The sequence below is a fragment of the Podarcis erhardii genome (assembly GCF_964252035.2).
Source record: "Podarcis erhardii genome assembly, chromosome: 16".
NCBI lineage: Eukaryota > Metazoa > Chordata > Lepidosauria > Squamata > Lacertidae > Podarcis > Podarcis erhardii.
Window position 1 is genome coordinate 31,819,514 of NC_138514.1, and position 26,824 is coordinate 31,846,337.

At 44.1% G+C, this 26,824-nt stretch overlaps 1 protein-coding gene across 38 annotated transcripts in view; it reads left to right on the top strand.

Moving 5' to 3' along the window:
• The window catches only part of MSI2 (musashi RNA binding protein 2), a 416,302-nt gene that overhangs the window by 155,644 nt on the left and 233,834 nt on the right, over positions 1 to 26,824 (top strand). The window contains exon 1 of one of the 38 annotated variants that reach the window (XM_081843576.1): positions 13,849 to 13,943. The exons of the other annotated variants lie outside the window; for them this stretch is intronic. The gene's annotated coding sequence lies outside the window, so the exon portion shown is untranslated. Of the gene's footprint in view, positions 1 to 13,848; positions 13,944 to 26,824 lie in introns of those variants that run through there. 38 annotated transcript variants of the gene reach the window in all.

Below are 26,824 nucleotides of genomic sequence, written 5' to 3' on the forward strand. Positions count from 1 at the left end.
GAAGCAACCCTCCGCAAGGGGAGGGGGACTTAGCAGCTCTGCACAGAGGCATGAGCTCGTGGAAGGCGACCAACATCCTTTGTGCTTTCCCATTAACACAGTGGGGTGTTGAGCTCCAGGTGTTGCCCTGCCTATTTCTGCTTAAAAGGGAGCAAAGCAGGGACAAGTATGCATGCTGAAAACAGAAAGGACCTATTGGCTACCAAGATCTGCTGGTGAGAAGACTTTTGCCTGTGGGGTTAAACTACATGTGCATTGTGGCATTTGGGAGGTTCTGTTTTTGTATGAGCCATGCAAAGCCCCTTTTTTTAGGGTGGCGGGTCATAGTTCCTTTGAACCCTCCCTGTTTCCTTTCCTTTCACATGTGAACTCTCTTCCCCGGCACACACACCCAGGTCCATCATTGCCCCCAAAACACTAGTATTTTCAGTGTGAGTACTTATAAAACCTGCACCTGCCATCTTTGAAAAAGAATTCTCCCTCCTCTCACTGGAGAGAATGCCTCTTCTTAGACAAGGCCTTCTGTAACGCCTGCTTGCTGGCAGCATTTTTTATTTATATACAGATTTAATTCATAGAGTTAATTAGCAGAGTAAAAATCATTACAAATTTATCAGCCAAGCTCTCTTTAATCAGGTGACAGCCCTATTCAAAAACTGGGTTTTAGAGCATTCTGAGCCAGGATTATATGTGCTCTGACATGACATCAGATAGAAGGGGTTGGAAGGGATTTACATTCAACAGTACTCAGCACAGCCTTATGGCACGGTCACTTAACCCTTTGTGGCATTGTATTTTCAGTGGGCCATGCTGGTTGTGGTCTGATAGCTCCACCCTACCTGCTGTGTGACAATAACTTGGTGGTGTTTTGGATCTATAATTTTAACAAAGGCATCATTACTTTTGCCAAGCTTTAAGAGTTGCTTATGGGTTCAGTTGTTTTCTATTCCAAATAGCCAAAAAAATTCATCAGAGTATATGGGGGAAGGAAGGTTGACCGCTGGCATTTGTGAACCTCTCTGAGATCTACAGATGAAGGGCGACATACAAATTTAGTAAATAAATAAAAATCTATGCAGCTATACAATTCCCTTACTACCTCAGAGGAAAAAACCTGGCTGTTGCTTGTTGCCAAGATGTTCCCAGATCAGGTCCTCTGATGCTTTTAGGGGAGACACATTGATGCAGTGTTTGGGAGAACAAGTCCCATAGATGTGATCATAGGTTTGTATAATTTATGTATTTATTTATGTTGGCAATTATGTACCCCGCTTTTTATGCTAAGGGCATACTCAGGATGGCATACAGCATATAAAAGTAGGGGAACTACAGTTCTGAAAAAGAGAAGCAAGTTATGCACAGTAGCTGTGAGAAAGCACAATAAAAAATACACCAGGAACAGGGAAAGGGGGGGGCATTCTCTGGGGGGCTCTGGTTAAACTACGTTCACCAAAATAAAATGCTCTTAATAGCCTTCTTAAAAAGGGTAGATAAACCTGATTTTTGATTCTGTTACGTAATTTAGGCAGCACAATAAAAAACCCTCTTATCCCCATCTGCATCTTGGCTGGTGGTGGGGTGGGGTGTAAGGAGTAAAGAGACCAAGAAGGACCTAAAACTGAGTGAAGATGTTGAACAGGAAAGAGACTATTCCTGATAATTGGTTGTGGTGTTTTAGAGTGTTCAAACAAGTCACTTCTCTCACGCACACTAGGATATGTCAGCTATTTGTCTATCTACCTTTTAATTTGTGGGGAAATGTGTGGTTTTTGTGTGTTCTTGCTCATCTCCACTTAAAACCAATGACAGCTAATTTTTGTCTGGCATGATCACGTGTATGTACTAAGTAGAACAGTATAGTAGAAATAGTATCTTTACTTAATTTATGTATGGCTGGAACATGGATTATGCAATTTGAGCAGAAAATTGGATAGGTTTATATTGCTTTGCTTTGTTTTTGTGATAAAGAACTTCGCAGACAGAAAATTACTCCCTGTTAAATTTTTTCAGGTTTTAACCAAAGATACGGTATGTCTTAGGAAATCGGGTATATATGTTCTTTCTTCTATTTGCATCTTATTATGGATTACTGCTGCGTGCACTTGGCAGACCCACTTTAACTCCAGCGTTAGATTTGCCCATTTATTTCTCTCTGCAGTTTAAGAAACCTTTTCCACGTAAGGCAAGTGATCTAATAATAGGCCATACTGTGGGAGTATTTGGCTGCCAGCAGTTCATAAAATCTGGATTCGTTTACTCCAATGGGTCTCCACTGGCCCCTCCTTGGCTCCCGAGGAGCTGATTGTGTCGGAGGAAGAAGAAAAAAGGCAGCGAGAGATTAAATGCACCATGATTGTTGATGCAAAGTGAATCAACACAAACTAGGCAGTCACTTATTTTTATTATTTTGGTTTGGTTTCTGGTGCTCTGGAATTTGACCTTGTCTCTTAATGCTGTGAGTTCCTGACTATCAGTCACGCCTGAGACCTTGTCAGGCTGAGTCGCTCCTTTCTGAGGAAGAGCGTTCCCACCACTGATGTGACCTTGTGACACTTATGCTGAAGGTTGAGCATTCCCCAGGATGCTGGTGGTCTTTCCACACAGGGAATTTCAAGGGGAGGGCATTAAGGCTCACATTGATTCTTTTAAGTGCTCTTTCATTCATCTCTTTTTACCTTTCCTGTGGCTCAGCTATTATTAGGAGGCTCTTGTTTTTGTTTCCATTGGTTAACTATAGTGAAACCATCCCTACTACCTTAATCTAAAATATATGAGTGGCAGTGAGAGGTGATATAATTGCTTTTGCTCTCATTAATGTTCTAAATTTTCTCTCGTGTTCATGTGTCCTTGTAATCTCCAAAGAGTAAAAATTAACCTTTGCATTTCTCCCTGAAATCTTAGAATTCTTCTGCCAAGAGAATAGTCTGTCACACCAGTAATAGTTCCAATGAAAATTTGTCTTCCTGCTGTTTTCTTTATCTTTATTCTAAATTATCCTAAGAGCACCCTGTGTTTCTCAGCTGTGACACCTAAACTTCTCCTCGCTTTGACCCTGTGCATTTTCCCTGATTGCAGGAGAGGAATAGGGAATCGGCTCTCTTGAACACTGATCCTTCCTAATTAGTAAATGTGGTGGTTATTGGGCCGCAACAGCTGTCTTTGACATAAGGCTCCAGCAAGTTCCAGCTGTATTTGACGTCTTGCTTCAAGCAACTGCTGTTGAATGTGAGAGCTGCACAGAAGTAGTGCTGATCTGCTGACTACCTGACCTCACCAGTGCATTGTGCTCATACCTGTAAAGCCATTCGTTTTAAAGATTAAGAGGCTCCCTAATTATGGTCCTGGACCCATTGCTGCTGTGCAACATAAGTTCAGACGGCAGCAGTTGCAAAGCATTTCCAAGACTGTATGACTGCAGGCCGTACGTGGGGCTTTGTATCTGAAATCGTCCAGCTCTGGAGTAGTCTTACCATTTGATCCTGCCGAATGTATAAAATGGCTTCAAGTCTCAGGAGTGTACTGAGATTTACTTAACATCAAAAATGAGATTTGCTCTAGTAAGCATGAAGACTGCCTGTTAGCACATCTTGCTTTTGTTCTGTTTCCTTGTGACTTTTTGCCTTACCAGATAGTTTATTTTGTTATAACTTTAAATAAATAAATAAATAAATAAATAAATAAATAAGATTAATTGTGACCTATATTTTGGCTTTTCTTGCACCATGCTGCTCATGGAGTTCCCAAGCCGCCTTTCCATCCTAGCACTGACCAGATCCAGACCTGCTTAGCTTCAGAAATTTTGCTGCATCATGTGCCTTTAGCCCCAGGCTAGAAGTATGGTTATGGAAAACAGATGTGTGTCGAATAAGCACTTTAAATGGTGTGCCAGCTTTTAGTTTCATTGATAGGCAGCTCTCCATACCTTTTTAATCGAGTGCATTTAAATCTGCTCAAGGGATGGACAAATTTGTCAATTTATGCATTTCTGTGTGCACATATTATGCACAATTTTATAAGCAGTCCCCTCCCCTAATATTATAATGCATTTTTGTGAATTATTTTCACTGATATGCATATTTTTATATACACAATGCCTTTTTGTACTCTTGTTGTTGTTGTTGTTGTTGTTGGAGAGCCGTAGCACAGAATTTGGAGAAGGGTGAATCTAGCAGACCATAGCTACATTTTGGTTCATGTATTTATTGGTTTGGGAAGCATGAATTTGTTTGGGAAGCAAACAGAACAAATTTCTCCCCCATCTTTATTCTGCTGCGTAAAGGTAAAGGGACCCCTGACTATTATTCTGCTGTACAGAGATTGGTAATTTCAAGCCACGTTTAGTACAGCAAAACTTGTCGCTTTAGCCTCCCACCCACCTACCCTGATGTGCTTATTTGACTTTCGATAGTTGAATTTGTGGGTTATCCCAGAACATGTGTACCTTTCTTCACTACAACATTTTATATCTGCTAAAACGATTACAGATTTTTTAAAAGACTCCCCTGTCAACTGTGGAGTGTTGTTGAGGGAGAGGCAGCTCTTAATTCCCTCTACTTCCCCTCGACTTTACTCCCTTCTGTGAGAAATGGCCTACTTAGTTGAGGTTCTTTTGATGCAGTTGGGTGAGGTCAGGTCAGGTCAAAACACTCGCAGTGCAAGAAATGCAGGAAACAGCTTTCTGCAGGATCTGAACTGTTTCCAGGCTGTTTTTTAAAAATGGTCTGTCTGTATATGTTAGTGTCTTAAGTGGTGTGTGCGTGTGCGTGCATAAAATACATGTCTTGCTCTTCAAAAATATTTTCTTCCACAATGGCATATTTAAAAGTAAAATTATTAAAAACACCACAACATTAAAGCTCCAAAATAAAGGCATAGAGAAGCAGCAGAAAACAAATTTCAGAGGAGTGAAACTATTAAAGGGTCGAACAGTGAACCTGCCCTCTTGGGGTTTTGTGTCTATAACTCCTGTGTAGAAAAGGCTGAACCTGAAGTTACTACTTGTTCGTCTGATGTCTCCTGGATGGTGCTGCAGCTTAATGCCACTTCACTGCAATAGTCTTTTCTCATTATTAATACACATAGGGATTTTAAAAGATACAGGAGGAATTGAGAGACCCTGTTGTTTCTCCTGGACCTCTCAGAGACTTTTGTTATTATCCACCATGATGTTATGCTAGTAGGACTACCTGTATTATATATTGTCTGTATTAGGCATTTGTGGCCAGTTCCAGAAGGTGGTACTGAGGCATCACAGCTGGCTCCTTGGCATGTGTGGATTTTCAGAGGGTATTATCTTTTCCCTCATTCTCTTTAACATCTGCGTGAAACTACCCAGTCTACTTGTGATGTGTCAGACATTTGCTGGAGGACTGTGTGATATGCAGGGAGCTGTACGCTTCTTGGATCCTCTGCAAGATTTTGTAAGCAAAACTTTTGTTTAATGTTAATGACATTTTAACAATTAACTTGCAGAAGATTTGAACGTTTGCAAAAGAGTACTGTTGTGATTGGTCCAGCAAATCTTTTAAAGATTTGCCTGTGTTATCTTGGAAAGCACCATCAGTATGTGAATACTTCAGATGAAAGCAGAAACAAGCTTCAAGGTAGTATGTTTTAGGAGCTGTTTCGGCTTGAATGGAGAAGCTCTGGTTTTGTGCATGTCAACTGTGTGGTCAGCCACCTTGGCTACAGATGGGGTAGGTGTGGAGAACTTATTGGTAATTTCAGATAATGCTGAAATTCAGTTTCCATCTTTTGTGGCCATTGACCATGCCTCCTGTTTAGGCTGCGTAACCAGTGATAGTCTTGCCTGAGTGTTGCCATGTTCTCCAGTTCTGACCTCTTGTTTCTCAGTTCCTGGCTCCTGGTTCCCACTTGGCAGCTGCCTGTGGCTCAAAGCAGTACTGAGGAGGACTGACACAGTGGTGGTTGGCCATTGAAAGAAGGTAGAGGTGCCAATCTCTCTGCCCATTGTTGAGATACACAGAAGGGGGGTGTTCAAATAAGCTTGGGCATCCCAGTAAAGGTGGAATGGTCACTTTCTCCCTCTTGATTGCCTTTAATGAAACAGCAGTTCTCTGGTTAAAGCTCTCCACTCCTCTCGCACCACCTGTGCCAAGAGCCACTAACCTCTGTAGCAAACAGTTCCCTGTCCCCTCTGCCCCATCTTAGCAAAAAGATGGTGCTTGTGATAAAACACAATGGCAAGGTGTGTTTTATATCTCCCCTTGTCCCTTATCCACCACTGGTAGGATCACATGCGGTGACAAAGGCTTGTATTTCTTAGATGCAGCACAAGCCAGCCCCCCCCCCCCCCCGGTAGCGGAATTTTAATCACTTAGATGCAGAGCCTTGATAGACTGAATCAATTTAATTTCTGTTGCTTGGGACTGGAAAGAACGGGATGGTGGCATGAGAGAAGGTCAAGGCAACTTACTGAGTAAACAGTTTGGTTTATAAATGTGTCCAAGAGATTCTGTCCCACCCCCAGTCTCCCCCACTCCCACCCCTCTTTTGGTTTTTTTTTGTTCTTTTTTTAAAAAAAATAAAATCTCATGCAGACAAAACAAACATGGCAATATCCCGAGGAACGCTGAAAGCCGGCGACATGGTTCTTTGCTGGAGGGGAAAGCTTATTAATCAAAGCACCAGCTCTGAAATGCTTGAAATGCCTTTTGAAGCAAAGGTCCTTCTCCCACTGGGGCCTATGGAGTCCTTTGATTTGCTCCCAAGGAGAGAGGCTCCTGTCCCTTTCTATAGGTGAGGGCTTTAAGGTGAAAATTTTGAAAGGTTTCCACACTTTATAAATATCACTTGAAAAATACTCATTCAAGTGCCTCGGAAAGGGTTCGGCCCAGCCAAAATTTCTATTATCTAATTGTTTACTATTGTGCTGGATAGATTCTGCTTAGCAGAAAGCATTTATATTGCATTTAAGGTCCTTCTACAAAAAAGAAAAAGGCTTTGTCCTCATAGCAACCTTGTGAGGAAAGTATCACATCCTCTTCCTAGTGAACAATCCAATGTACTGGACGTTCTTTCAGGATCTTTCAGGGCTGAGGAAGCTCAGTTTGATACTTCTGATTGGAAGAGGCCAAGGTGTTCTTAGTTATTCAAACCCTGCATTTGGCAAACATAGTGGGGTTCAAACCTGGGCCTGGCAGAAATTTAAGACTAAGTGAAAATGGAGGAAGACGGGAGTTTTGCAAACACCTTGAAATGCTACAGAGAACACCCCTCCCTTTCATTTTTTTAGAGGGCTCAAAAGGAGATGCAAGTGTGTGAAGTGGCTAAACTGCCCCTGTCCCTAATACATTGCCAAGCTCTGGCAGTAGTCACAGTCCTGGAGGTAGTAGCACACTGATGGAACTGGGGACAGAGCAACCTATGGCTGCTGCAATGGAAGGCAGAACTCTTTGAGAAGTGGGTTGGTCAACCGTCTTAAAGAAGTAAAAAATGGAAGAAAAGACTCCTGGATGCATGGAGTAGGAGTGTATCATGGCTGTGTGTGTACATAAATGTATGTCTTTATCACTAACAGTGCCTGACTGTAGAGGTCAAAATAACTGTATTCATTGTATAGTTGGAAATACCTGAGCAAAGAGAGGGAAGGTAACTTGACCATAGCATGTCCCGCAGGTCATTGTCAAAGCTGGAATAGACTTGGCTTTGGAATCCAGCTTTCAATCTCATTCTGTCATTGCATGGTTTTTCCCCCCTCTGGAACTTGTAAATGTCCAGATAAATGGAATAAAGTCTATGCAAATGATTTTTCTCCTTTTAAAAATGGTTATTTCACACCCAGTGTGTGTATCTGATCAGCAGAGTCACAATTTGAACTGTTGGTTTGAGGAGTCTTTACTGTGCAAAATTTATATGCCACAAGCACTCTAGTAAGATCTCTTAATGTTGGAAGGCCTGGGGAGGCAGCCATATGGATAGCCAAGCCAACCCAGTCCCCTTGCCCTCTGGTCCAGTCCTTTTCACCTCCAGTCTCTTTCCTACAGAGGCATTTCCTCCGCCCCCCGCCAGGTTTGGGCAGGCTGGTGCAATGTTTCAGCTTCCAGATTGCTGTAATCGCCCTGTTCTGATGAGCTTTTAGAAGCCTGCCTAATTCTGAAAGGCATGTATAATAGAGGAGCAATGTGAATTAATAAAGCAAACTTGGCCAGCTTTACGGCAAATTTGGTAGCCTGCCATAACCATCAGCCCCATATGTGCAGTTGTAAATAACTACTATGGTTGAATTTCTTTCAAGTTGCCCATAATGATCATAATTATACATAATGAAAGGAAGATTACCCTTCCATATAACCTTAGCCAGAAAGAAATATGGATCCTTTGCCGTTCATATCCAGGTGGATGTGCTGTGTTGCCTGAGAGCTAGCACGGAGCCCTGTCTTAGATCTCAGGCTTGCTAAACTACACCCTCTTTAATTGATGTGCACATGAACTAGTTAACTCTTGTGAGTGTTGGCTATCTAGAAAGGAAAACGATATTTTGTATGGGTAAGACGGGTTGGCTTTAAACAGGATCCAATCCTTATTTCATGTGATCATTGCCTTTGGCTGCACTCTCTTGCTTGGGAGTAAAAGAGCAAAGAGTCTTGTGACACCTTAAAGACCTAACAAATGATGGTGTAAGGTGTCATAGGACTTTTTGTTGGTTTTGCTGCGGAAGCCTAACGTGATTACGTCTTTGAAATTTGAATGGAAGCATATCTGTCAATCCTGGACCTCTTTACACAAACAAAGGCATATGAGTGATGTATAGCAATGATTTGTGAATCACTGCCTTAATTCTGTATTGTTCATGCATATATCATATGGTGATTCTTGTGTGCTGTATGCTTTTAATTTTGGTTTCTTGAGAGTAATAATATTGATTGATTGATTGATTGATTGATTGACATGCAGTAGTGCACTCCTTCCCTTTTCCCATAAAGAGGGTCTCATTCAGTAAAGTCCTCTGATGACATCTTAGAATTCTTTCCCTGCTTTCTAAGCATACCATATCCTTCCTCTTGATAATACTAAGTGGAGGATCCAGTAAGCAGTGAAGGGACCCCAGGCTAACAGCATGTCAGGTACTCATTGAGGCCCCTGCAGTTGCACACTGCCCAACTCCTGAACCTGTGACCCTCCAGATGCTTCTGAACTGTAACTCCCATTCATAGGAACAAGCACGAGGGGTATATTTTCCTGCTCACTAAAGCAAACAAAAATGAAGGTCCATTCAGGGGAAGAAACCAGTTTCTCCTGCTCTCAGCTTGCTGTATTTCCAGTATGATGGAACAAGAATAAATGAATATTAGATTTGGTTAAATAGAAGTAATTCCTAGTATGTATGTAGCTTCAGGTAGAGATGATGGACAGTGTCTACTTTGCCCAGTCCAAAATTAATTTTAAAAATAAAACACCTGATTAAGAATATGGCTGAAACACTAACCAGCTTTCTTTGGATTTAGGATAAGGAAAGTATCCCAGACCCCAGTTTTCCCCACTGTACTCAATGGAAGTACATCAAGGCCTATCCAAGGGAGATAGTGTAGAGGGCACCATGGGAAACAGAAGAGAATGGAGTAAGCTTGGAGTCCTCTTAGCCCCAACATCTTTGGGTATCATAGCAGACCCTGAAGCTTCAGGGACATCCAAAGCCATTTTATTCCTTTTATCAGGCCTCTTTTGGAACCAGTTCACCCAAGCTCCCAAATGGGTGCAGTGCAACTAGACCCAGCATGCAGTCCCTGCTCTGATTGAGCAGGGTGTGGAAAACCATTGTGGGGCCCTAGATCAGCATTTCTAAACCGGGGCCATATGGCCCCCAGGATATTCCAGGGGGGCCACAGTTGAAAATCGCATAAATGGGGGGCCAAGGCACAAGACTAGGGGGCCACAGAGGGAAGTGAGAAGTAAAGAAAACAGAGAAGTGACTGAGAAAAGAAAACAGAAAATAGTGAAGAAAAGAGAAAAGTAGAGTGAACAGAGAACTGACCGTGCTTCCCAGTGGATGGATCACCACGCGAACTTTGCGGCAACGTCGCTTCCTCTTCCTTCTCCCTCCCACTTCCACACTCCACCGCTGCATGGACCAAGTTGTCTGCATCTTGTTTGTCAAGGGCAAGGTGTGTGGCTGCAGCAGTGTTTGTGTGTTCTATTTACAAACAAAACATTTAAATAGCTAGCTTTCTACTGGTAGGAGGGGGGGCACAGGGAGGAAACAAGGGCGGAAGGGGGCCACAATCAGAAAAAGGTTGAGAAATACTGCGGTGGATTAACAGTGAGGATGTGGGAAACCCTGATTCAGATCTCTGCTCAAGTCTCAGTGAGTTGCTTTTTCTTGTATCAGCATAATGTACTTCAGAGGAGTAACAAGAAGCCGAAAGCACCAGCCTGAAGATGACGAGTGAGACCTCGTCGAAACGTCGCCTAGACACCCCAACTTTTACACGGGAAGACACCCGAGGACACCAAAACCTGCATATATATATATATATATATATATATATATATATATTGCATATATGAGGGGAAATCTCTCTCTCTCTCTCTCTCTCTCTCTCTCTCTCTCTCTCTCACACACACACACACACACACACACACACACACTTCAAATTAGATAATGGCCCAGCAGAGAACTAAATTTGGCCAGACCCCTGCTCTATAAACTACTTAGCATAACAGTAACTCCTGTCTTATTCTTCTATAATGGGCCTTGAGAGATTTTTCCTGCCAGTAGCAGTTGGCGCTGTGGGACAGAAAATTGAAGTGGCTGCTCTTGATGCAGGTCAGTTTCAGAACAAACCGGGCTATTTATAATGTTGGCTGAGTGCCATCGTGTTGTTTTTAATGAATGGCCAACACCGTAGACACTTGCATTTTGTATTCTCTGCTGCTTGTGTGAGGATGCTACGCCAAGAGTAATGAGACTCTCTTAATATACGCCCCACGTCAGTTTTTAACAAGAATGTGTTTTGCGGAGAATGTCTCCTTTGCCTCTGAGATTGGCATGGTGAGCTTGTAGGTTCTGTCTCCAATGTGGATTACCTTGGAGCAACTCTGGTAGGAGAGAACTCCTAGTTCCTGTCCAGCTGAAGGGCTGTGCTTGGCTTCTTGCTCATTTCTCCCCCTCCACTTCTTATGGCATGTGATGCAGAAATGCCCAGCGAGTGCGTGGGTGGCCTTCCTGCTCTGTTGCTGTCAGCTAGAACAAGGTGTAATATAAACACTTGTTTAATTGCCACATGTCTCTTTCAGGCGAGTCTTCCAATTTAGAGACAGAAGGTAACATCAGAGACCTGGTTTGTTTTGCTAGCAATTAAACAACAGCAGAAAGAAGGTGAAAAGGCAGGGGAAGCGAATGTTATGCAAAACAGGCATGCGATCAAATTAATGTATGCAAAAGTTTGTTTTTAATGAGAAGCTTCAGCTTGTCATTTGTTTTGCTGTGCGGCACTCACACGCTTGCTGAGGTCTTGCATCAGTGGTTGGGCTCGGAGGAACCTGCTTGAAGAACTGAATAATTTCTTTCCTGGATCAGGCAAAAGGTTGTTCCTTCCCAGCACTCTGTTTTTAACAGCGGTCAGTCAGTGGCTCTTGGGAAGCTCATAGGCTGGGCATGATGACTGTAGCCCACCCCTCTCTGGATCACCCGCAGAAATCGGTATCTGGAGACAAGCTGCCTCTGAACATTGTAGGTCTATAGTTTTGTTCTCTTGGCTCAATAGTCCTCTTTGGCCTGGTCTACCTGTGCAGGGGTGGGACGCGGGTGGCGCTGTGGGTTAAACCACAGAGCCTAGGACTTGCCGATCAGAAGGTCGGCGGTTTGAATCCCCGTGACGGGGTGAGCTCCCTGCTCCTGCCAACCTAGCAGTTCTAAAGCACGTCAAAGTGCAAGTAGATAAATAGGTACCGCTCCAGCGGGAAGGTAAACAGCTTTTCCGTGCGCTGCTCTGGTTCGCCAGAAGCGGCTTAGTCATGCTGGCCACATGACCCGGAAGCCGTACGCCGGCTCCCTTGGCCAATAAAATGAGATGAGCGCTGCAATCCCAGAGTCGTCCGCGACTGGACCTAATGGTCAGGGGTCCCTTTACCCTTTATCTTTACCTATGCAGGAGGAAGAGAGAAGCAGTAAAATCCTGAAGTGGCACAGCAGAATGCACCAATTCTGGCAGCAGCTTTTTTTGTGCAGTTTTGGGAGCGGTGCAATTTTTGAATCTTTTGATTCTTGCCAGCTGTTAGCTACAGTTGTGTACAGTCTTTGCCTTCCTCCCCATCACATTTGCCTTGACTCTTGGGTAAGCTCTGTAGAGACCTAGTGTTCTACTTGCCTGAGATCTAGATGGGGTTGTGCTACAGTTCAGTCTTTATGGATTTGGGTGATGCAGCTCCAGCAAGCATTTGGCCAGGGGGCAAAGGAGCTTGAATGATGCTGTGTGGGGGAAGAATGAATTGGTAACAAAGAAAGGGGGTTGCCCTTCCCACACACCATTCTCCCCATCATAATTGCCTTATTTGAAGGGGGTGTGTGCCTTGGGCAGCCATGAGAGCTGCAGGTTGCCCACATCTGTGCTAGGTGGTCCAATGGAAATTGGCCAGAGGTCCACAAGCAGATGTCTACTTCCTGCCATCTCTCGCTATATGTGTTATTCCAAGCCAGCTCAATCCTCCTGCATTCCCTCTTTATGATTATTTGCTAACCTTGTATTGTTTATAACATTTTTGAAATTAGTTTCACACTCTAAATTTGTATACTTTGGGGACTGCAAACTTTTCAGGGTCACTATCTTGGAAATAAAAACGGGTTTTCAACCGTTTTAAGGAAGTGATGAAGGAAGAATGTCTTTAGCCACTTTGAATCAAGAAGCGCTTGAACGTTCCGTGCAAACGAACTGCAATATGTCTTTATTTGAGCAGATGAAACGAGAAGTGTACAGCTCAGGAACTGTGGTAATCAGAGGCTGTCCTAGCCTTTGTGTTAACTGCTGTGTTAACTTTTTAAAGCTGTTTGTGAGATTCCAAGTGAAGGGGTGAAAACAAACGAACTTTCCCTTTTAACATTCGGCAAAGAGTTTTGCCGAATCACCTTGTCGGAAGCTGCTTGAAAGAGGAAAGAGCCATCTGCACCAAGTTTCTGTCCTTTTGCTCCTCGGATGATGCCATGCGTCCAATAGCAGCAGCTGTTGATATCACCTAATGAGCCTTTAAGGCAGCTAGCTGCCTTGGCTTGTTTTGAGACACCCTCTTTTGTAGCAACCCAAGATGCTTCTGACTGAATGTACCCCAAAATGTCAGTTAAGAAGGAAAGAGGAAAGGGAGCGAGAGAGAAAGAGAACCCCAGAGGGAGTATGTGGTACAGTGGGCTGGAAAAAACGCTGTACATATGGTGGATCAGAAAGTGAGGGAAATTTTTTTTTGGTTAACTAACTCTGCTAGGTTGGGAGAATGATGACTTATCAGTGCACCAAATGTGTAAAGTTAAAAACTATTCTGAAAAGAAGTAATGCATGTAAGAAGAATCTGGATACAGTAATACCTTTGGTTGTGAACCGTCCTCCTTGTGAACGCTTTGTGTTACGAGCTCCGCTAACCCGGAAGTTGCTGCTCCCGGTAGCAAACTTTGCCCCGGGATGCGAGCGGAAATCGCGTGCCAGAGGCACGCATAGCGGGAGGCCCATTCGCAAAAGCACACCTCAGGATAAGAACGGTTTCTGGTTACGAACGGACCTCTGGAACGATTTAGGTTCGTAACCAGAGGTATCACTGTACATCTCTTCTAGCATCCCACATGCCACAGTGAGCCACCAGATAGATGCCTCCAGTGTTAGAAGTTAGTCAGGCACCATGTGCATTTTGTGACCAGCTGCAACCGTGTGGAGATCTGTGGGTGCCAGGTTGGCAATTGAGATCTCTGTCTGGCAGGCCCCTCCAGCTTTCTTAAGCAGGTAAGCAGAAGGGCTTATTTACTACCTCTTCTCAGTCTGCTGCCTCTTCTCCCTCTGCCTACTCATCATTGTGCCACCATCAGTGCCCTGGCTCTAAGCCCTCTTGCCTTGGGGAAGCGGCCCATGGGGGTCATTTAACCGGCCCATGGACCCCCACCGCCCACTCGGTCGGATCCCGTGTGCTGCGCTAAACTGGCGCAGAGCAGAGCGAGGACCACCTTCCGCGATGCTGGCTGGCTTCCGATTGGCTGCAGGAAGCTCCTGAAGTCAATGGGAAGCTGCGCATGCCTCCTCCGTGCCAGAAATAGCATTTGCACGTGCGTGCACGCACGCACGCACACTCGGGTCCACCGCTTTGTCTGCGGGACCATGAACCAGCCCAAACCACAATAACTTTGCCAACCCCTGCTCTAGGAAGTCCACAAGCAGGGCATGAAAGCAATAGCCCATGCTTTTGCCTCCAGCAACCAGTGCTTGAAGACACACTTCATCCAAATCAGGAGATTTCACATAGCTATCATAACAAATAATTGTTGGTGGGTCTCTTTTCCTTCATGAATTTGCCTTAATCCCCTTCTAAGCCATCTAAACAAAAAGCCATTGTCATCAGCTCTTGTGGCGGTGAATGCCATGCATGAATTATGCATCATGTTGGTCATTTGTTCTCTGTGTTATTATTTTTATAATTATATACATATATATCTGTGTGTTTAACGAGATGGCAGTTTAGAAATTCTAATAAACACCAAGAAGCACACTTTCTGATTTGTCCTGAATCTGCAGCAAATCCGTTTCATAGAATCATAGAATCATAGAGTTGGAAGAGACCACAAGGGCCATCGAGTCCAACCCCCTGCCAACCTTATGAATTCTAGTGCTATGCGAGAGGGAGAAAAACACCCACCCCTCTGCCCACTTTTCCCACAACACACAGAATTTTATAAACATCTGCCATGTCCCACCTTAGGTGCCTTTCCCCCCCTTTCTAAACTAAGGAGCCCTAAACGCCGTAGCCATTCCTCATATAGTAGATGGTCCTGTCACTGTATTCTACTGTAATAGAATAATTAAATCATGCACTACTGGCATTGCACATTTTGTGGAACATAAATAAATGAAAGCATGCTTCAAGGATGTCTTGCATGCACAGTACCTTTAAACAAACAAACAAACACAAACAAACAAACAAAAACAGCAAACCCTGCATAGGACGACGTAGCAGGATTTTTAGAAACCTGGCACTGGAGCAGAAGCTGCATAAATAGGGTTTGTCCCTGCCTGCCCCTCCAGGCAACCTTGAAGCCTTCTGTTGGCACCTTCCCTCTTCTGATGTGTGGCAGAGTGGTAGAGATGGGTAGGTGAGGCTCACTGTTGTGGCTGCCGGTGGGATAACAACAGCTCCTTATCTTAGATCTTCTTTAACTTGAAGGCGGGAGGACATAGTTTTGGATTGAGCTGAGGATGTGATTGAGAGAAATAGGTGTTTTTAAGAACATTTGTATAGCTTAGTAAACTATATTTTATCATAGGGAGCATTTAGAGAAGGCAGTTTTGGGGAGGGAGGAGCCTGGAGGATTATTATTTTAATGACGACAGGATCTAAAATGGGTAGGAATTTGTAAAGAGGGTCATTCTATCCAGCACCAGATGGGGCTTATGTGGCCCTCCAGATGTTGTTGGGCTCCTGGTTCTCACCATCTCCTGTCAGCATGCTAAATGATAGGGATGATGGGAGTTGTAGATGGGCATCATCTGTAGGGCCACAGGTCCCTTGCCCCTGGGTTAATTCATCATTTGCTCCCAAATACTGTCAGCCACATACCTCTGGGCATTGGCAAGCAAAACACAAAGGTGATGGAACCGTGATATGGGGGTTCCATTTACCGGTAATTGTCTTGACATTTACTTTTACAGCCATCTGAGAAAGTGTCACATTGCTTTCTGAGGATCAAGTTTGGGAAGATTTTTGGGTGCATGGTGTTATTTGCATGGCACTGCAGTGAATATAGGACAAAACAGTGATTATCAGGTTTTATACTTAGCTACGCACTACGGCCCACTCACATCCACCCCTTCTACCCAGTTGGTTACTTGTAGTATTCAGGATCCCCACAGGCTGCATGGTCAGGCTCCAGGAGGGGACAACTGATGTTTGAATTCTCAGCTATGTTGGGTGCCTGTGGGTCAAGGACAATCATCTGTTTGAAGGGCTGCCTGGTCCAAAACTGGTTTAAGGATGAAATGGGAGGGGAGAGCAGGAGGGGGCCTTAAAGATGATAATAAGCACTTAACACCTGGGCAGGAGAGCGAGCAGGTACACAGGTCACAGTCTTTACCATGATGGTTAGACATAGTCTCTGTTTATTAAAATTATAGTAAATGTTTCTATGTACAGTATATATCTATACATTAGTACATATACATATGCAAATTTTATGTGGATCCATGTCCCCTTTTTTCTGTGATACATTTCCTCGTTTAGCCCTACCATTGTGTAAAAACATAACTATTCAGAGACGCTGCAAAAGTTGCCTGTGCGCATGAATACCTACATCAGAAAAAGCTTTGTTCCTTTGTTTCCCGCTGTATTAATGTTTATAGGGAGCTTAGATGTACAACAGGTGAGCCCTGCAAAGGCTGTATAGCTTTGTTCCACCCCAACCCACAGCATAAAAGTGTTTATGTAAGCGGATCAATTCCAGCTCTTTCCAGTCTACATGTCTACTACTATTGTGTTTTAATTGCAAGGACTCACCTTCATTAAACCCTTGAAACACTCCATAGAGAAGGTTTCCACTTGACATGAAACCAGACAGCTTTATTTCACATAATGTATAGAGTGTGAGGGACTGATCGCTTTTCTACACACAGTTCTCAGAAAGGATGTAATTTTACATTACGGAAACAATAATGGGTGGGTGAGTTGTTGATCGCTAGAGTTTGGAAGTTGAGGCTGCTTTTCCAACCCATTGATATATAAATGTGAGGGGTGAAATGCCCTAATTTTCAGTTTTCTGAGTCTTTTGTCATTTGCCATCACAACCTTCATGCTCCCTGAACACTTTAATTTTTGGAGGGGTATTCAATCAGTTACTCTTTTAAGTGGGCTTAATTGTGTAAAGATTATAATGCATAAGAGAGCCGCCTATAATTAGAATGGGGGTGGTGCTATTAGACAGTGTTTTTAGTGGAGAAAATTATAGTCTTCATAAGCAGTTTAGAGAGTGGAAGCTGCATGTATTAAGATGCAACAAGTGTCATGTTATCCAAATGTAGGATTGACTAATGCTCAGTTCAATTAATGCTTCTGGGTGTTGCACCTTTATCCTTAGTAGCTTTGCTGTCGGGCTACTGATGCCCTTAAATAATGTGCAGAGATAGTGCAGGGGGTGGCTTACCTGCAATGCAAGCTGCCTGGACAGGTCCACTTAAACACCCCGGGGCAGCGCGTGCGCGCGCGCGCTCTCTCTCTCTCTCTCTCGGTGTGTGTGTGTGTGTGTGTGTGTGGGAGAGAGAGAGAGAGAGACTCTTTAAAGTAACGTGTATACTGATGGCATTGTATCAATCATCATTCTCTAGCAAGACTTTTTTTTATGAGTAAATGAAGAAGATGTACCTTCACAATCTACTCCTACTTCTCCTTGGAAGATAACATTAGTCTTTCTCATAAACCTTTGAGAGCATGCCATGACTTGTATAGCAGGTGCTTGTCTATCTGGATTTTGGAAATGGAATAAAAGGTGAGGTCTCTGTGGTGCTTCTCCTCTCACCTCCAGCTTAGGTTGAAGATGCCATGTAAGTGGAACTCTTAACACAATTTTGGGTTCCAGCTAGCCATGTTCTCAAACGCCAGCATTTTGTACCTACTGAGCATGCTCATTCCACACTGGATTGTCTCCCTGCACCTTTAGGATATTTTTTTCTAAATGTATTAGGTTTCAAAAAAACTTGGGAGTGCCTCTAGGCCTGCTGATACCGTCCTTTCGTTTACAGGCAATTCTGTTTCGGCTACATAAACATTCATACTCTGGTCATGAGTTCACCGTTAGTATAATGTGGCACTTGTTCCAAATGGCTAGAATGAAATAGCACTTCCTGATTTGAAGCGTGGCTTTAGTGGTGGTGTTGCTGTGCTTCCTCTCTGTGCATAGAGAGCGTCTCTCAAACTGCCAAACACTTTCTGCTTAAACAGTCTTGAAATGGAATTTGTCAGACAGTGTTTCCGCCCCACATGCCACTTCTGCACAGTGGCCTGTATGAAATTTGGACCAGCGTCTGTTTACCCAAGATTGTCGCTGGGCCCTCAGGTAAGAAAGTAAACCACTTTGTCATCTTTAGTGTTGATTTCTGGAGCCTCCAGGGCAGTTCCCCATAAGTTCCGCCTAGCCCTATGGCTTGTGGTGACCTGATTGGGGCTTACTTTTATTACAGGCCTGCCAGATAGCTAGTTTTCCACTGAACATAAGATCCACTCTGCTAGGTCAGACCAAAGGTCCATCCACTACAGCACATGTGGAGAACCTTTGACTCTCCAGTTGTTGCCAAAATATAGCTCTCACCATTCCTGGCCATTGGATATGCTGGCTAAGACTGATGGAAGTTGTAGTTCAGCAACATCTGAAGGGTCATTGTTCCTGCAGTGGCCAAACAAGCCAAATTAATCTGGGAAGGCCTCAAACAGGGCATGCAGGCAGTAGCCCTTCCCTTCTCTTGCTCCTCAGCTAGTCTATCCAGTGACATTATATTGCCTCTGTATATTGGGCCTGAACTTGCTGCTTGTCTGGGTGCCTCTCGGTGTCCTCATTTACATATCATGGTGAACCCTGTTGCTTACCTGGACTGCACTAACATGCAGGCTCCCAGAGAGGAGCTTGCACCCACTTTTCTCCTCATCTGTTCCTTTGGTGCAGTACAACACGGGAGCTAAGCCAAAGCTGGGCTTGGCACGCTGTTCAAACCCAGAATCGTGGTTAAGGTCTCCCCTCCTTAAAAACCACCTGTAATATTAGGACAGGGACGCGGGTGGTGCTGTGGTCTAAACCACTGAGCCCCTTGTGCTTGCTGATCAGAATGTTGGCGGTTCAAATCCCCGCGACGGGGTGAGCTCCCATTGCACGGTCCCAGCTCCTGCCAACCTAGCAGTTCGAAAGCACACAAAAAATGCAAGTAGATAAATACCGTATTTTTTGCTCTATAAGACTCACTTTTTCCCTCCTAAAAAGTAAGGGGAAATGTGTGTGCGTCTTATGGAGCGAATGCAGGCTACACAGCTATCCCAGAAGCCAGAACAGCAAGAGGGATTGCTGCTTTCACTGTGCAGCGATCCCTCTTGCTGTTCTGGCTTCTGAGATTCAGGATATATTTTTTCTTGTTTTCCTCTTCCAAAAACTAGGTGTGTCTTGTGGTCTGGTGCGTCTTATAGAGCGAAAAATACGGTAGGTACCGCTCTGGTGGGAAGGTAAACGGCGTTTCCGTGCACTGCTCTGGTTTCAGTGTTCCATTGCGCCAGAAGCGGCTTAGTCATGCTGGCCACACGACCCGTAAAAACTGTCTGCGGACAAACGCCAGCTCCCTTGGCCTGCGGAGCCAGATGAGCACCGCAACCCCAGAGTCATCCGCAACTGAACTTAGGTGTCGGCGGTCCTTTACCTTTACCTTTTTAACCTTAGGACAGACATTGTCTGTAGATCATGCTTAAGGAAGAGAGTCCTTTCCCACAATCTCAGGCTTGGATGACATGCTAAGGCAAACCATGGTAACAGGATGCTGCTTACCTGCCCCTCTTCTAGCACCAGGTCCTCTGCCTTTCCATTGGAGATGCAGGAAGCTGCCTTTAGGTTCTGTGGATTATTCTATCCTAGGGATTGCAGGATTACTAGGAAATGTTCCTTATTCATTACTCTCCTGTTCCATCAGATCTCTCATCCCAGTTTCAGAAAACGGCTCCAGTTCTCAGTACCAGAATCATGGCCTTGCTTTTCATAGAATATTGGCCTAGGGCAGAGGTATTCTTTGCAGAAGAAGAGAATGAATACTGCCAGCCTGGATAGATGGACCACTGGTCTGGATCATTGGTTTATAGGATTGTTATCTGTGATTTGTCTCAGCCTCAGCCCTCCTGTTTATCTCTTTCAGGTCAGGTGGAGGCTTTATCTCTTTGTTGGTGTTGCCTTGCTAACAATGAAGTGGTGCAAAATAAATGAATGGCCGGGGGGAGATCCTGCTTTTGCTGCCTCTGTGGGTAATTTATTAGGGACAATTAAAAGCTTTGAAAAAATCTTTTGTGATAAGAAAAGAAATGGAGGCCTTGAATGTGTGGGATAGTTTGGCAAGGGCCCAAAAGCCACTTGCATTGTGCATTTTTCAACTCTCTTCCTCCCTCCACTCCAACTCCTTGAAATAACATGACACTGGGGGAACATTGATTTCTGCTCTGAGTTGTTAATGAAAAATTCCTCGTTGGCTCCTAGTTTCTGAAACCCTTTGAGACCAGCTGCTGCATTTTAGAGGCTTCAGGAGTAAACATGCCAACCAGTGTGATGTATGACTTTGTGTGAACTTTCTAGGGACAAAAAGCTTGCCTTTTTCATTGTTTGCAAAATGAAGAGCACCTCTTAGGTCGGCAGGTTTTTCCTCCCCACCCCTCTCCGCCTTTCTTGGTCAAATCTGGCTGATTGATCTTATGTAGGGGACTTTAGCAGCACAGGAGGAAGGAAAACTCACAGGGCTTGTTAAAGCTGGATGGGAAAATAAACTTTCGTAGTCTGGTAACATGTTTAGAAATGTAGACCATGCAGGAAGAGTACAGTGTTCAAAAAGCAGTTTAGACTGCTGAGTCCCATTTCCGAAATGTCCTCCACACATGCAGGATCACGTCCTTGTACACTTCGTTAATTAATCTGGGGAAACTTGGTTCCGTGCCCACAATTCTGAAAGGAATTAGTTGCAATTTTGCTCATGTGTTGAAAAGGTGGTGGTAGGGAAAATCTACCCTTTAATCACTCTGATTGTGGATAGTGCTTGATCATTAAAAGGTGTTAAGGAGATAACTAATCCACATTAAATGATCTTGAGTATATGTCTTATTAATTTCTAGTGAGATTTGGGTTCCAAAGTCTCTAAATTACTCTTGGGAGTTGTGCCCTGAAGTGCCATTTTAATGAAAGCCTGATTGGAGTGATAGGGTTGGGGCTTTTGGGGTGAGGGCTTTTGTGCATGCTCCCAGCAGAATCCAGGCACAGCCTCGCTGGTGCAGCGCTTCATTCTAGGAAAGCAGACATGGGCTTTGAGTCTGCGAGGAACTCCTCCCCTAGGGTGGCCACTTACACATCCCAAGGGGTGTAAATTTATTTGCATGTGCTGATTTACATGCATAAATGCACAAATAGAAATAATTACTATAATTTAAATGGGAGCACCCTATGTCACACCACAGTGGGGAAGATTGTGGCCAGGTGATCCATGGGCCTGTTCAGACTGCTGTGTGGGTTCTAACTGTTGATGGGCAACTTCAAGACACCTCCTGGCCCTTCTTTTTTGTGGGTCTTTAACCAGACGTAGACCAAACACAGTCCTTCGAATAGAGGAGTTCCCTCTGTAAAGCAGGCCACATGACCACCCTGCCCTCTTCTCTGCTTGTAGGCCTTTGGCTAGTGAGAGGAATGCACTCTGCACTGTCTGTTATTTTGTAGTTCCCAGAGTTGAGCCCCAGCATTGGAAGCATGCTGGGGCCGATCCTTCACACAAAGTGAGCCATACATCTTTGGCTTGCAGTCCTTGTTGTCTTAGTCAGGTGACCTGCCTTCAACTCATGCCAGTTTGACTTCACCCTTAAAAATATCTATCAAACAACCTTCACAGATAAGAAATAGTCTAGTCACTCTGGTTGTGGGTGGGATGCAGGTTGTGAGGTTAATAAAAGAATAGTTCTTGTCCTCTCGCTTTGTGTTTAAAAAGCAAAATCTATATGCCTGCTCAATATTTCAATTTCATTTTGTATCAAATATGTATAATATACCCCGCTCTGATATGAACTTCAACCTCCTCTTCTCGATAAATGGCATTTCTACCCCCCCCCCAATCTGCCCTAGAGTATCAGGGTGAGATTGGCGGTGTCTTCCTTCTCCCCCGCCCCCATTCTCCATATGCAAATTGTACACAAATTGAAAATATGCAAATTAGCTGCAGCCCTACAGCTCATGATAGATTTCTGATGTGACCCTTGTTGTTAGATGGGCTACCCCCTTCCTGCCTTGGTTTCAGAGATACAGCAGGGCTCTGCAGCCAAAAAGGCAGCGCCCGCACAGATAAAAATGTATTTTATTACCTGCCCATCAATCACTAGCATTTGCAAATTCCCCATCAAGGTGCAGGTGGCAATTAATTGAAACTTCAAGCAAAGGTCGTTTCTGCTACGGAATTGATGCTTGGCCCTCCACTAAACAGAAGACTCACTCTGTTATCTGTGTTCTCATAAGAGCATATTGGACAGAGCTGGATGGAATGCACCGTATTAAAAGCCATCCAGACAATCTCTGAATTTCTAAGAATTTAGAAAAGGGTGTTGCTTTTCTTCATTTTGTGGTGAAACTCTCATCTTAAAAGTGCAATCTTTTTTAAAACATCAAACCAATAAAATAGAACTTAAGAAAAACGGAGTTAGAAACAAGAATGGAAGACAGTTGTGTAAAGGAATGTTCATCATATTGCGATAAAGTAAATGAAAATTAGGTTAGTTTTAGCTGGGTTGTATACTGATAATACATGAAAAAAGCAGAAGGTGAAGGATCCCCTCGCATGGGACAGAATCTGCTCCCTCCTGTTCCCCAAACCTTTGCTTCTCAACAGATGCATATGCTTGGCTCCAAACTGAATGTTTTCCTGCACTCTCTTGCACACAGATCAGATGTTTTGATTTTTGCATTTCAAGTGTTTTCTTAGTTATATGCTTAAATGTTTTAGTCCTTTCCTTTCCTTAAAAAGTTTTATTATGCTGGCTTTTTTACACTTTAAAATCTGCCTTAAAAAGAGTGGAGAATCAACATAAAGGCCAGACCGATACTGCAGTGCACAGCCCTGCTCTGAGAACAGAGGAAGTGGCTTCATGGTTGATGCAAGGGCTGGCCTATCATCTTTGTTCAAATTGAGCTGGTTCACTCCAGCGGGGAGCCCTCTGTGGGCTGGAGTGCGCGCACATGAATGCACGCAGCCGCAAATTCTGGCGTCTGTGTCTGCGCAGACACGATTTCTGGCACCGTGGAAGCGAGTCCCCACACTGCACTGGTTTAGCACAGTGGGCGGGGACTCACCAAGGGAGTGGCTCAGTTCGGGGGCAGCTCATGGGCTGGTTAAATGACCCCCGTGGGCCGCTTGTGGCCCATGGGCCTTAGGTTGCCTACCCCTGCTCTACTGCAAAGCAGAAGATCAGTTTTCCCCATAGCCCAAACAGGGAGACAGTTATATGTGGGCCCAAAACATGGTGAGCTCCTTGCACAGCTGCTTCCATTGCTGAACATATTTGCACCAGTATGCACTTCTTGAAACATTGGTGTTTATCCTTTTCTGTTTTTTGCATGTTCCCCAAAGCAGTAAGTCTTTTGTCAAGCTTATTTAGCCCACAGACTTGTGCCAGTGGTTTTATAGTTGCTTGTGTTATTGGCCTAGGTCTAGGTAGTCTTTGAAATAATTTAAAGATCATTTACCTTGTGCCTTCTAGAAGTTTTGAACGACAATGCCCATCCGTCCCAGCTGGCACAGCCATATGATGAGGCTGATGAGACATGGGTGTGCTTGCCTGAGGCTGATAGGAGTTGTAGTCCAAAACATCTGGAGGGCACCAGATTGGGAAAAGCTGGCTTGTACATAATTGCACATTTGAGCTCCAGGTCTTAGACTGGTGCTAGCTTTGAACATTCTTCCATCAAATTAGCTTCATGGAACCTACTTTCTGTAGTAAGTCCTTTGTTTTCTCCATCATGGTTGAGAAACCACCTGACTACCTCTTAGCAGATTAATAGGAGTTAGTGTTGTAATTGTTGGTGTTATAAAAGGTCAACATTGTCATGTGTGTGGTTGCTTCCTGATCCTATCCAGAGCAGTCAGGATGGAAGCTAGGAGGTTCAGACTAAAGAGGGGGGAGGCCTGGAAGATGGCAAATTGCGGGAATTCCTGTCCTGGGAAGAAACACCTGCCTGGCTAGCAACATTTATCCTATTTGATACATTCTTTTTTTCAGTTTTAAGCAGTTAATATGAATCAAGCAAACAGTTCAAGAACTGCCCTGTCAAATTCTACTCTCAGTTTCTGGGGCACCTACCAGGGATGCTTATATTGTAGCTCCACTGCCGATGCAACTCAGCTGTTTTCAGCTACATTCTGGTGTCCTTCAAAGTGCCTGAATATAATAGAATTTTGACTACATTCTCCCATGACCATTGCTGTAGATATGGGTTTTTCAAACGTTTTGCCTCTAATTTTAGACACTTGAGTCTCTTTAAAGGCTTAACACCACTTTCCCCTCATGCAAATCACTACCCCATAACCTTGAAAAACATCTCACACAGCCAGGATCCTACCCAGCCTTCTGCCTATGTTTCAGGCCAAGAGACCTGCAATGGGTCATCACCTCCTGGACAGGAGACCTGACAATTCCCCACTTCTGTTCGGTGGCCTGTAATCCACCCTCCTTCAGGTCTTCCATGTGCCAAAGAGCTACAGAGAGGATAGATTAAGGATTGTTCTGGGTCAAGGCCTTGGCTTGTTGAGCCCTTTGAACATCCACTTGACCTGGGCAACTGCCCGGCCTTGTTGGGTGCTGGTGCCAGGCATGCTTATTTGCCCAGATTTGTCATGGCTGTGTTGTTGCTGTTTTTCCTTAGGAATTAGCTTCTGGGCAGCTGCTTTTTCTTTCTGCCTGACCCCCCCCCCCTTCCACAGTCAGGTGCTCACTGGCATTCTAGCTTTAAATTGAAAACATCTTTGCTCTGCAGCATTAAAATAGTTTTCATTCCAGCTCCGCCATTGTTGCCTCCTACAGCTCACTTTCCACCACCAGATTAAGAAAACAATGTGTAGACCCTTGAAAACCTATTAGGTTGGCATGGCTGCCATGGCGCCAGTGCCATGAGTATAATCCCATTAACCCCTTACAGGGTACTGGTCTTGCCAGGACTGGGATAATTAGAGTTCAGTTGTAGGGAAAGCACTGAATCAAGGTGTTTCAGCTGTGTGTGGATTACAATAATCATCTGCCCTCTTCAGCTGGAGGCAGGTGCTGACTTGAAAAAAGATCTGAAACAATCACTTTGCAAATTTTGGAATCCTTCAGGCTGCCAGAGCGCACATACATACCATGCTCACCACTTCCTGTGCAGCTGGTCTCTCGATTCCCCCGTCTTTCCCAATTCAAAAGGCTCATCAGTTTCCTCATGTGCTGGTTTTGCATGTTGGGTAGTTGAGAATAATACATGTCTGTTTTGTTAGAAAATACTTTATTTTTCTATGAACGCCTCCACAAGCAGTAAGTTAAGAACAGAGTTTAGTTAAGAAGAATTTGAAGAGTTTGGATTTGATATCCCGCTTTATCACTACCCGAAGGAGTCTCAAAGCGGCTAACATTCTCCTTTCCCTTCCTCAACAAACACTCTGTGAGGTGAGTGGGGCTGAGAGACATCAAAGAAGTGTGACTGGCCCAAGGTCACCCAGCAGCTGCATGTGGAGGATGCGAACCCGGTTCACCAGATTATGAGTCTACCGCTCTTAACCACTACACCACACTGGCTCTCATGAGTTGCAGCTCATGGTTTATTAGGAACAAGACAAATCACAAGCCCAAGTTTGAAAGTAATACTAAGCCAAACCATGATTTAGCTCCTGCCAGCACAGCAGAAAGAGGAGCACTGGAGTAGTGAGTGAAGCAACCAGTTTCATCTTGCTCATGCCTGTGAAACCATAGTTTTGCTTGCTGTTATGTTCAAACTAGGCCTTAGTCCCATAAGTGACTAAAGTGGAAAACACAGGAATCTAAAATTTGCTTCTACATATACCATAACAGCAGCATAAAGAATTGTTACAGCTTCCCTAAACAGTTGTGTGTTATCTGCTATGGTTTAATGCTATCCTCCAAAATGGGAACATCTGTCAGTGCAAAACCTGTGCAAGGGGGAGGGGGAGAGAGAAAAGTTGCATAAGGCAACATCAGGGTGTCAAATAGGGTAGATGTTCAGAAGGGTGCATGTAAAATGCTACTTGTCATGTTAACTTGCTGTCTTTTCCTTGCACTTGCTTGCACAGGCTGTATGTGCAATTTTAAACAGCTATTCAGCGTTGGCGTAGTGCGATTCATTGTCTGTGTTTAAAAATTAACTCTTGCAGCTTGGGACTCCTGTTTATAAGCAATAAGCAAAGCAATGTTGTCACATTCTCACTGGTTCCACAGTATGCACATCCACAGCTGCATTTGGCAAATACTTAACAGGAGGGCACATTGTAGCCGCCTTGAGCTTTATTGTTAAATATATTGACGTTCATTTCAGATAAAAACTACCTTAGTTGACCCAGCTGGAATTAAATTTGTGTGTGTACTGGCAAAAATCCCTGATGAAGTTTGCCATGCCAAAGAAGTTGCATCCTGCCTATTGAAGAATAAACCTGCAGCTTTGCTTCTCACAGGCAGATATATTGCAGAGCTGTGTATTCATTGGGCTTGCCCAAAGGTTTTCAGATGGCACCCTACAATGACATAGTATATCAGTTACAGGACAGGGTCTGAAAGAACTGGGGGCAACCATATTGCTGGAGCAAAGCAGGTTTGAGTCTGGCCAGTGTCTGGTTGGGAGACTGCCTGGGTACACTGCCTTGAATTCCATGATGGAAAAAGGTGG